Raw genomic sequence first — 11,410 nt, 5'->3', positions numbered from 1 at the left:
TTATACGCACACGAAGTTTTGTTGATGGCACACTAATTATTATTACTGATAAAATCATGACACACAGGCATAATGTTAAACAGCAATTGCACAAAGACGAACAAAAAAAATTGACAACCTAACACTCACACACACATACGCATAACATTACATTTAGCTGAGCGATTTACAAGTAGTATGTTCTAGTTTTATGAAAAATTTAAAATGCACATGGAATTTGAATTTAACAAAAAAAAATATCTTTTTTTTGTCGAACAATATGTTGAGTGAAAAGAGAGATAGAAAATAAAATGTGAAAAGTGTGAGCGAAAAAAAAAACCGAAAAGAGTTTTAAAAAATATAATTAAAAAATAACTATTTATTTATGTTTTAGATGAATCTGGAAAATTGTTATTTAACTTATAAGCGTGTGTCCAAGTCATAGCATAATATCCTTGTTCCGATTGGCTGTATTTGACTTAAGTTTGTTATCAGTTCATTTGACTGACATTTGGCTAATTGGTTCAGTTCTTCTTTTTTTTCAGACAAAGCGCATACTATTGAATATTGTAATATATCTGGTGTGCCCTGATTGCATTCCATTCCCCTTCACCCCTCATTTCTTCGTTCATTTAATTCTCTCGATTTCTGTTTTTATTTTGAATTTTCAAATAAATTTACCTAGATCAAGAAAAGAAAATGTACAAGGTGCAATCGTTTAAATTGTTAACATAGGACATATTTTAGATGAGAGATAAACAATGTTTTTTTTAGATTATTATGTTAAAATAACGTAAATTGTAGCAAATGACAAATGAATTTACCGAACAATTGAAAAGATCTCATGTAAATCGTTAAGGGAATGTAAAACACAAAGATTAGACTATGAAAACAAAAAAAAAATATTTGCTGCGCCAAAAGCATAAATAACACGAACGTAACGAAATAAAACCAAAACAAAACTAACAAAGAAGAAAGAAATTTAAAAAAAACCCTATATAAGATTTATGTTTAAGTGTATTTAAATGTTTGAAAGTGAAATTGAAGCAAATATTCTCAGACATGGACAGAATTATTTTCTTCGTGTATATTCATTTTGAATTGATCTCACATTTGATTTTTGCGTTCGTCCGGCATCAACAAGCAGATAAACAATAACAACAATCTATTTATAAATGTATTTTTTATTGTTGTATTTTCAATATTAGCAATGAGTAACAAAAAAAAACAACAATCGGTGATATTTTTCTTTTATGGATGGATATGCATAGGAAATTTAAAATGATAAAAAATTATACACATATACATTTTCATATGGAACAAAGTTGTTCAATTGTTAGCACCCGGTATTTTCCAACATAACAAACAACAACAAATGTGTAAGACAAATATCGTTTTCCTCATCGATAATATCGAGAGAATGAAAGAGAGAGGGGGCGAGAGAAGAAAAAGTTTAAATAACGCCATTTTAATCGGTATATACATTTAATCGATTGCAAGTGACTGAAGACTTCGACAAAATAATTCAATTTGTAAAAAAACCAAATTTTTTTTTTTGGATGACGAAAAATAATACAAACAAAAACACACACACAAACAACACATTTTGAATAACAGTTATTAATGTGAATTATTGAGTGATTTCTTTTTGAACACTTTTTGTACTGCTTGTGTGCTTTCATTCTCTTTCTTTTGGTTTTTGATTTAATGAAAGAAGCTTGGTCAGTTTTGTTTTTGTAAAACTTTTGAGAAAATAATAAATTTATAAAAACACAAATAAAATGACTAACAAAACATGATGGAAATACTTTACCTGTATATAAATCGAACAGCAAATGAGTACAACCAAAATCCAGATGAACATTTTAAATATTAAGTTTTGAAGAACACGAATGCCAACATAAAAAACACATCCATAAAGACACACGAACAACATCGATATCGAGCATTTAGATGAGTATCCGACAATTATTTTAACCCAAAGAAGATGAAAAAAACAAAACAAGGATAAAACTAATACTTTAATTATAATAATACAAAGATATGAACTGCCAATAATAAACAAACAAAGACACATTATTGAAACATTATTATAACGTAAATAGTCTAAATTTCGAACAAAGAACAACAACTGAACGCTATGAAAACAACAAAAAAAAAATTATATATTTGAATTTAACAAGAAACATTTAAGAAACAAAAATAAAAAATAAAAAAAAACATTTAAACTGATGCAGACATGATTGACGAAGCACAAAATAGATTAATTAAATAGAATTAGATTCTATTATTATTGTAATTAACTACTGATAGACATATTAAAACCAAGCCAAGTAAAAGAAAACCACTGAACGAACAGATAACACAAAGAAAACTGAATAGGAGCGAACACAATAACAAACGAACGGACGCAATATATAGCCAATATAAACCCCTTAACAATGAAATATATGTATACATATTTCGAAAATGCGTGTTGTTGATCGATCACTTTGTTTTGTGAACCTGAGCTCCTTTTGGTTGAAAATCATCATTATCGTTTGAAATCTAGAATAATTAAAAAAACAAACTTCTTCGACATAAAACACCAACAACAATTCAAAATAATGGCAAAGTATCAAAACCAAAACAAAAATGGAATGTTGTCAAACAAATCGCCATCACCGTGACAGAACTATCCGCATTATTCGTTTCATCGATCGAATTTGATGCACAAATACACTTGTGTTTTTCTTCTTCGATTTCCGATTACACCTTTTGCTATGTGTTATTTGAATCTTATAGTCGATTTATTGGAAAACATTTTCCAAACTAACTATCGCACAAGCTGCACAAATTTCTTCGGGTTTTTGTTTTTAAATTCTGATTTGAGAATATTTTCATCGATGTACGCATATCATTGCCCTCTCAAAAAAAAATGACAGATCTTCAATTCCACTAGCAACAATATGCATCATCAGTCTGATCATTTTATACTAATTGTTTTTGTGGCTATCCGGCCAACCATTTTGTGTGATCAAAAAAAAATACCCACCTGTTTCGTGAATTGTAACATTTCAATTCTCGTTATGTCAAATGAAACCAAACACAAACGGCAAGCACACAGTAAGCATTCCATCATCACGAATGATTTTCTGGCCATCATAATTAAGAGGCTTGCAGATTCATGGCATTTGACAAAATAAAACACACGTTTCGTATCACTAAACAATAATATTTACTTTACATCATTTCGTAAATCGGCGCAAAAACTAAAATTTCGTCATTCGTAAACAAGCGAAAGAATATAAAAAATGATCCTCCGAAATTAATTCATAAGACACAAAAATACAATCCATATTGAAAATGGTTTGACTTTCGTTTTGACAACGTTTGGATAGAATAAAAAAAAATATAGTGATGAAACATAAATTTGATTCAATTTCAAAACCAGGCTGCATTTAATCTCTTTCTCTCTCTTTCTCGTGGGAAATAATAATCTTACCATGCAATGGATGCATTTTCATCTATACAGGCAAAATCAATTACTACATACGTATTTAATTTATAAATATGAGTAGTAGCTCATTATTATAGTGATCGAAATTTTCCTCCGTAGAAAACCATTCATATCAAAACTGGAACTTCTTAAAGTTAAAATTACATACACAGATAGAAAACGTTCACCGTAATCACACTTACACATCCACCAAATTAACCGTCAAAGAGATTCAACGTCATGCAAATGGGACAACACAAAACGTCGAAGAAACAACAACAACAAATCCACAGTGTAATAATTAAAAAAAAAAAACATAAACAACTTATATAGAACTCTTTTTTTGTACAGCAATTTCTCTAGTGATGATAACATATATTTTTATTGGTTAATTTTTAGTGTATTTTAAGCACTCAAAAAAGGGAAAGAACAAGATACAACAACCGCATAGAACTAACAACAAAAAGTGAAGAAAATTGAAAATTAAACGTTAAAAATTAAAAATATTTTTTTAGTAAATAAACAATATTTGAAGAGAAAACTCAGTCTTAATCTCACACACACAAACAAAACAAACCAAAAAAAAAAATGATGAAACGAAAAAAATATTATGTCCAAATCGTTTAATTAATATTCGAAGTAATTACGTGAGATATTCGTTAACAAACATTTAAAACCACATAAAAAGCACGAAAGACAGAGAAAAAAAACACACACAAACGAAAACCATGTAAAATAACAACAAGAAAAATGAGACATAACGCCAAATTTTTGTTTCTTAAATGACAACAACCAGCTGGTGCCACTGTGTACCGGATAAGGAATAAAACGTATAACAGTAAATGAAATGAATTACAAACATACATACACAAACACACACCTAATAACAAACTCGATTCGATTCAATTTGATCAAATAAAACTAAGAATATGATAATTTTGCGGGTATTAATATTAATATTAATAATAATGATCTAACTCAGGAGCAAGTGCAATCGGCATTTTGCTCGCGGTTTGCCGAGCAATATTCCAGTTGTGCGCGCCTCTGTTCAAAAAAAAAAAAAAACAAAACTATTGAATTACTATATGTGTAATATTTAAAAGAAATTTACAAAAAAAAAATGAAAAACCAAACAAACGCGTATTTTTCAAAGATAAATTGAACCGATCTTTGTTTTTTTTTTCTGTTAAAAGAATATAACCTTTCGATAGTAAAAGATTAAGACGTAAAGTGTTGAAAATGAGAAAGGGGACAACAACAGCTCTTCAAGAAAAAAAAGTCGCTTCGTTTGAAAATTTATTCGTTCGTTTAAACGCAAAATAAAATAAAAAAAAAACCAATAAAAGAAAGAAACATACCGAATTAAAGGCGTGCCAAAAACAAAAGAAAATACATGCCAAATGTTTCGAAACCAAAAACTAATTGTCAAGTAAAGTTGAGTAAACTGCTGGCAGTTTACATGAAGACAAATTATACAAAACAAATCCACCACCGTCGCACAGCTGAAATAAAACAAAAATAAAAACATCATCAAACAACAACAAAATCCAATCGATCTGAGCTCTTCAACACAAATCCGACGAATTGCCGTGATTAAAATGTGCTTCATTTTTGTGTTCGTTTATTTCGTTTTTCATTTCGATTATTTTGACCTTTTGATTTCTCTCGTAGCTCATTATGTAACAAATACTCTCTTTCAAATGATTGGCGAGTCATTTAACATACAAAACAAAAACTCGTCCTTCTATAGCTGAAAACAAGAAAAAAAAAAATTACGAAACAAACAAAAAAAAATATTATCTAGAGAATGAAAATAAAACAATTGTATAAGATATAACTTCTTCTTGAACTCTCTAAAAGACGAGATGATAATAATAATTTAATGACAAAAAAAATGAAATGAATAGCTACATACTATGTTTTTGGTAGATTTTATATGAAAATATACAATTAGATATTTATTCTGGACGCATGTTGTGAACAGATTTTTATTTAAGTTTATGGAATGAGCAAAGAAAATACTAGCACTTACAAATAATTTCAAATCACACAAACACGCTCATACACACTAACGACAACTATTCATAAACATATGCCTATTATTTGTTGATTGTTAAAGAAAAAAAAATATGAGAAATTTTTTTTTTTAGTAAAAAGTAAATAAATGTTGTGTGTAAGAAGTTTGGTCAATGCTGTAAATTTGCAGATATATACATTTATATATAATATATGTGGAATGGATCAAATTGATTGAAATTTATTTTTTTTTTGATTTCCATTGGACATTGGATGCCCAACACATCGCATTCGAATGCAATCAAATCATGTCTGCCAATGTGAACAATTCTCAAAATATGATTTGGATCACATATATATTATATATTGACCGATAGTCGTACACACTCCGGTCACTTCGATAACAGAATACCAAATCGTTCTATATGGCACCGGTAAATGCTATTGGGCAAAGAAGAAAGCATATTTAAAAAAAACTTCTAATTTGGTACTCGGTTGTTGTTAGTTGTTTTTAAAAAGTCGAAATTTGAGTATTTAACTTTTTCCCCCTTAAAATTTATACAAATCATATTTCTCGTATTTGAAGCGGATCTTGATGATATGTTATTTGAAAAATTTACTTCAACATTTCGCTTTTTACAAAACAAGTAATGGCATAGAGTACTACACGCATGAATTGATTATTTACTAAGAACGTCGTATACCCGGCGTTTTTTTTTTGTTTCAAGTACACAAATGTGCGCAAATTTGGTATCAATTCGATAAAATAAAACTAAATGTGCTTATATGTTTAATGATGATAAACGATCCATAATAATAATAAAATAAGAATCCGGAAAATTTAATGTCATGCTGACCAGCTTTCGTTGTGATACTAAAGTGGCATGTGGCCACTATCATTCTCTGAGCATTGTTCAAATGGAATCAAACTAAAACAATGTGCACCTGATTGACGAATAACACCGATTTAAATGTGAATTATAGCAAAAAGAAAAGAAGAGAAGAGTAAACATAAGTTAGTTGCCAATAAGATAAACAATCATAACAAAATATTGGAATTTCATGGCGTATAAAAATCGAATGTTTTTTCTCGATTTATCCGGATCCATCGAAATTTCAACAATTTCGCCATTCGACACACCATCGAAACTATCGGAAAGGTAAATGAAAATCGATAATTCGAAAATGTGGAAACGCCATTTAACCCAAGAATATTTTATTTAGGTTATCAGGATGATGATACTCCATTATCAATGTTACCATGGCCGACACGCTAGGCCTACGAAGGCCTACATTCATCATAGTGCCTCTTATCATTGTTCCTATATCCTTTTTTCAAAGGTGCGTTTTGAACCATTCGATTCAACCAAAATCCATGTCCATACCACTAATTGTTTTATCTTTAATTTATCTTTAGTGAATAAACACAATTACCTGATCTAAGGAAGGGCGAACGACAAACAACAGAACACCAAAGATATTTCAAGGTAAAATAACATTGTTTTGATCAATAAAAAAAAACGGTGGCTAACCAATTTTATTTTATTTTTATCGTTCCAGTTAACAAAGTATAATGAAAGTTGTTTGGCACGGCTTAGTTTTTTCGTTTTCAATCACATGAAACTCACAATTATCGAGCACAATTGTACCAAATTTTATATTTCGAGCAATGCGTACTTTGTCGAAGAACAAAAGAAAACGTCGTGGTGCATAAATACCCTATTATGAATGTCCAAAAAAGAACAGAACAAAAATTGTATATGTATTTGTTTATTTAGTATTTAACAAATGAGAAAATTATATTTGAAAAGAAAGAATTTGTGAAAAAGCAAAAAAAAATAAAAAATAAAAAAAATTAGGAAACACACAGACATAACAAATATGATTTAGATCGATATAAATTAGGTTAAACAAAAACAAATGATAAAAGTAATCAATGCGACTAAGTTTTAAACAAAAATGGGATAAAGTGCAACTGAAAAGTAAAATAATAATAATCTTCAATAACCAAACCAAAAAAAAAACACGATCATGATTACCACGATTTTTAATCCTTTTCTAGACATATTTTCTTTTATACATTTGATCGTTTTGTAATGAAAGAAGAAGAAAAAAAAAAAACCAAAATGAAAATAAAAATTCCAACGTAAACATGGATCATACAGTTTGTATCACATAACTTCGTGTACAATAATCCCGTAAAATTTTCTGCATCTCAACGTCCTCTTTGATTCGATCTCAATCGAAATACATACACAAAGGGAAGCAAGGCCAATGACATGTTCTATCACACACACACATACACACACAAAAAAAAAAACAAATCGTATTATTTCTTGAGTTAAAGCAATGTCCAATTTTAAAATTCTGATCGAAACAGACGAAAGTTTAAGTATTTCTTGGACGATGGAAGTATGCATTTGAAAGAGTGGAACCATTCAGTTATAAATCAGTTTTAATTAATTAAAATTATATTCTATTCGCAAGATTCAATGAACAGTGTTCATAGAAGATAAAAAAGCCAAAATTCCAATCAAAACATCAATGCAAACACTACACAGACCGTTTTGAAGTAAACTCCTATCGTACTTCTTATGTGTTATCATTCTTCAATAATTCAAAAGAAAGGGCCGATTGAGTTGTTCCTCCTTACCGGACGAAAACAAAAATGAACAACAACAACTAAAATCCAAAATAACAAAGAGAAAACTGAAATACAAAACTGTGATGTGTTATGCAAATAAACTAACATTAGAATTCATCTCTCTCTTCATCTCACTCTTATAATTAATTTGTTTCTCTGGCGTGATATTGTACCAATCCTCTCCTGGCTATCTATACATTAGATACAATGAACAAAAAAGAAAGAAAACGTTATATAAATAGCAAATTAATTAGGTCAAGTCCATAAATTATTAGAGAGACCATCCTCAAATAAATAACACCAAAGATGCGAGAGATGATGAAGAAACAATGCAAAAAAAAAACAGGAAGTACGAATTAAACAGTTAAAATGAAAATACATTGATAGATTACGATAAATTATAAAAGTTAAATAGATAACGAAGAGAAAATAAATACACCGTTTGTGTGGTGGTAACATGATAGATCACAACATGTATCAACGTTTGTTTTTGTGTTGTTGTTGAAAAAGTTCATGAAACAATCGAAGCATTCGAGCATTTTCATTATCATCTTCTTCGTCTAAACAAATGGCTTTCTTTGTATTTAGTACACAAATATTCTTCATATCGTTGATTTGCTTCGTGCCGAAAAATGAATTTGATATTCATTCGGCATTTCATCTCTGATCAGAGTTCCTTCAAATGGCACAGGTGCCATATGATATGTCAATTTCAGCGAAATGTACATATGTGTGTCTAATTAAATTCAATAAATAATTTGTACCTGAATCAACACGATGATGAGCATATCATCTACGTTCCATTAATCATTTCTGATGCACACATCTACTGGTACACATTTTATCACACTGATGATATTAATAATTGCCGAATTAATTTTCCGCACCATTCTCAATTTCCCTTTATATCTCTTCTTGGTCTCGTATACTCCGCCAAATCGTAACCACAAGAGAATTGTTTTGTCTCTTCAGCTTCTCTACAAAATGGAATAACGGCTTTTATACTGTTGAACATATAATACCATGCATGCGAAAAACTGAATTCCAAGTTGAAACCGATGTCTCTCTCATTGAATTATATATATATAGATTATATATAATATAAAATAGTTAACATATATAGTTGCCTGAAATAAGAATTTAGTAAAGAATAGGTATAGGGTGAACTGAGAAAAGCTAAAAAAAAACAAACCAAAAATAATGGTGAATCAAATAAAATAAAAGTAATTTGTCTTTTTTTGTTGGTTCGGCGAAAGAAAAAAATAATGAACAGAATCGTAATATGACACAGTATAACAAAGAAAAATATTAAGAAAATGAAATAGGGGCTCATAAATCAATGCAGTTTGTTACAAATTGACTGCCGTAATTTTTTTCTGTTTTTATTCCCTTTGACACCGGCACCACGTTGGTCCAACCAATCAATTTTTGAATGGAATATTGGTGTTGACACGCACACAGGTCAATTTGTGGCTATTTGCATTGATTTTTACACAATAAAATCAATATTTTTTATTCACCATACATCTTTATTGCCGTTGGATTAAAAAGCACAACAAATCGTATGACACCAAAATTCGATTGCATTTCACAATTTATGTACATGGAGTAAGAAATAATGAGAACACATCCTCAACCAAAAAAAAAAAAAAAAAAAATACTGTGCTAAAAAAACTTGTATCGAAAGCAATCAAAGCAAATAAAATAGCAGTGGATAAATAAAAACTGCACAAGGGCCGCAAAAATCGAACCGAATCAAATGAGATATATTAACATTTCGTTGAAAATATCTAATGGGGCGGATAAAGATGAAGAAGAAGACGAAGAATAGTTAACTTGACGTTCATTTCTGTTGTGAATTTAAAAAAAAAAAAGACATTTTTTATGCCTATGGCTTTTATACTCTTACATATATATTTTATAGAGATGTTTTTTATTTTAATTTTATTTTATGCTTTGCATTATGCAAGACGGTTTTTCAAAAGGCATTATTGAAATGTGAATTTTGCTAGCTTGTATTTCGTTAAATACTGGATATTTTTGTTTGTCGTTCTTTGATTTCGTAATCATGCGACATGGATATGTTTTAATCTAGAAATGTAAGAAACTATACGCCATCCGAAAAGAATGAAGAAAAAAAGAAGTGAAATTTAATGAACAAAGAAAAAAAAGAATGAGAATTGAGTTCAATGGGAGAATTTTCAAAGTGCAAATATTGAATATATGATTGAGAATGAGCACGTAATACTTCTTCATTTACCGAGCAACAACTAAAAAAATCAAGCAACAAAAAAATCTCGCATTGCAAATCTATGACTGAAGTAATTGATGATCGGTGTCATTTAGAAAAATTATCTCTTTCTTCTACAAATACACATACAAATGCAAGAGTGTAGAATTTTCTCATTTGACTTAGTTTCTGCGGTAGCTTAGTCGCATTCGATGTTAGCTAATCATAACTATATTCTTCTAAACACATTTAAATCATGGTCTTTTGTCAATTAAATATAAAACAAACTGATACATCTACACTAGTTGAAGATTTGAAAATTCGATCCCTGCAAACAAACACAAAAAAAAAACCGAATAAAATCCAAGATCTCAACGCATATAAATCAATAATTTCGAGCAAAAACAAAAAAAAACGAAAGCGATGACAAGCGAACGGAAAGAGAGAAGAAGAAACGACAGCAAAAGATGGTCAGTAGTACTAACGCACATAGTAAATTTTACTTAAGATGTTACTTCAATAAATTGAACAAATACTGAAGAGAACGAAAAACCATTCATAAAATAGCAAATGTACAGTAAAATTGTAATTATTGTTAAAAAAAGAAAGAACAGAAATTTTTTTAAATTTCTAAATGAGCATCGGACTTCGAGTAGTAGCCGCCAAGAAACAACAAAAATACCAAGAAATATAAAACATAATGTGCTCGTCCCAATGGGAGGAAATGACAGCAAATTTTAAAATTGGCGCGCTGTTTAGTTTCGATTTGAGTTGTTAAATTACATTGACGTCCCCTTTAAAATTGGTGGCGCCACCGTCGGCTCAATGAGACTTGAAGTCTTCACATCCTGTCATTGGCTCGTCCCCTGTATTATCAACGATAATCAGATGTTTACGCAGTTTAATCTGAATAGCGCTTAAAAGCGTTTAATTCACCGCACACATGCTCTCGTATACCATAGACTCTCTGTGGTTTTTCTCAAGAAGCGCGGAATGTGAACTTTGAAATGCGTAATTCATACGAGTCTATAATACACAGCTCGGCCATATTTCTTTTGCATAA

General features: G+C 29.7%; 1 long non-coding RNA gene across 1 annotated transcript; it reads left to right on the top strand.

Moving 5' to 3' along the window:
* Positions 1 to 340: 340 nt before the first annotated feature.
* On the top strand, positions 341 to 10,709 carry LOC116338910. Its single transcript, XR_004200938.1, has 4 exons — positions 341 to 6,633; positions 6,698 to 6,814; positions 6,891 to 6,960; positions 7,034 to 10,709. It is a non-coding gene; the product is annotated as an uncharacterized LOC116338910 (long non-coding RNA).
* Positions 10,710 to 11,410: the final 701 nt, after the last annotated feature.

Source organism: Contarinia nasturtii, unplaced genomic scaffold (assembly GCF_009176525.2).
Source record: "Contarinia nasturtii isolate CC-2019 unplaced genomic scaffold, AAFC_CNas_1.1 Cnas_scaffold_414, whole genome shotgun sequence".
NCBI lineage: Eukaryota > Metazoa > Arthropoda > Insecta > Diptera > Cecidomyiidae > Contarinia > Contarinia nasturtii.
Note: the sequence above shows the minus strand (reverse complement) of the source record. Positions and strands in the feature narration are given on the sequence as shown.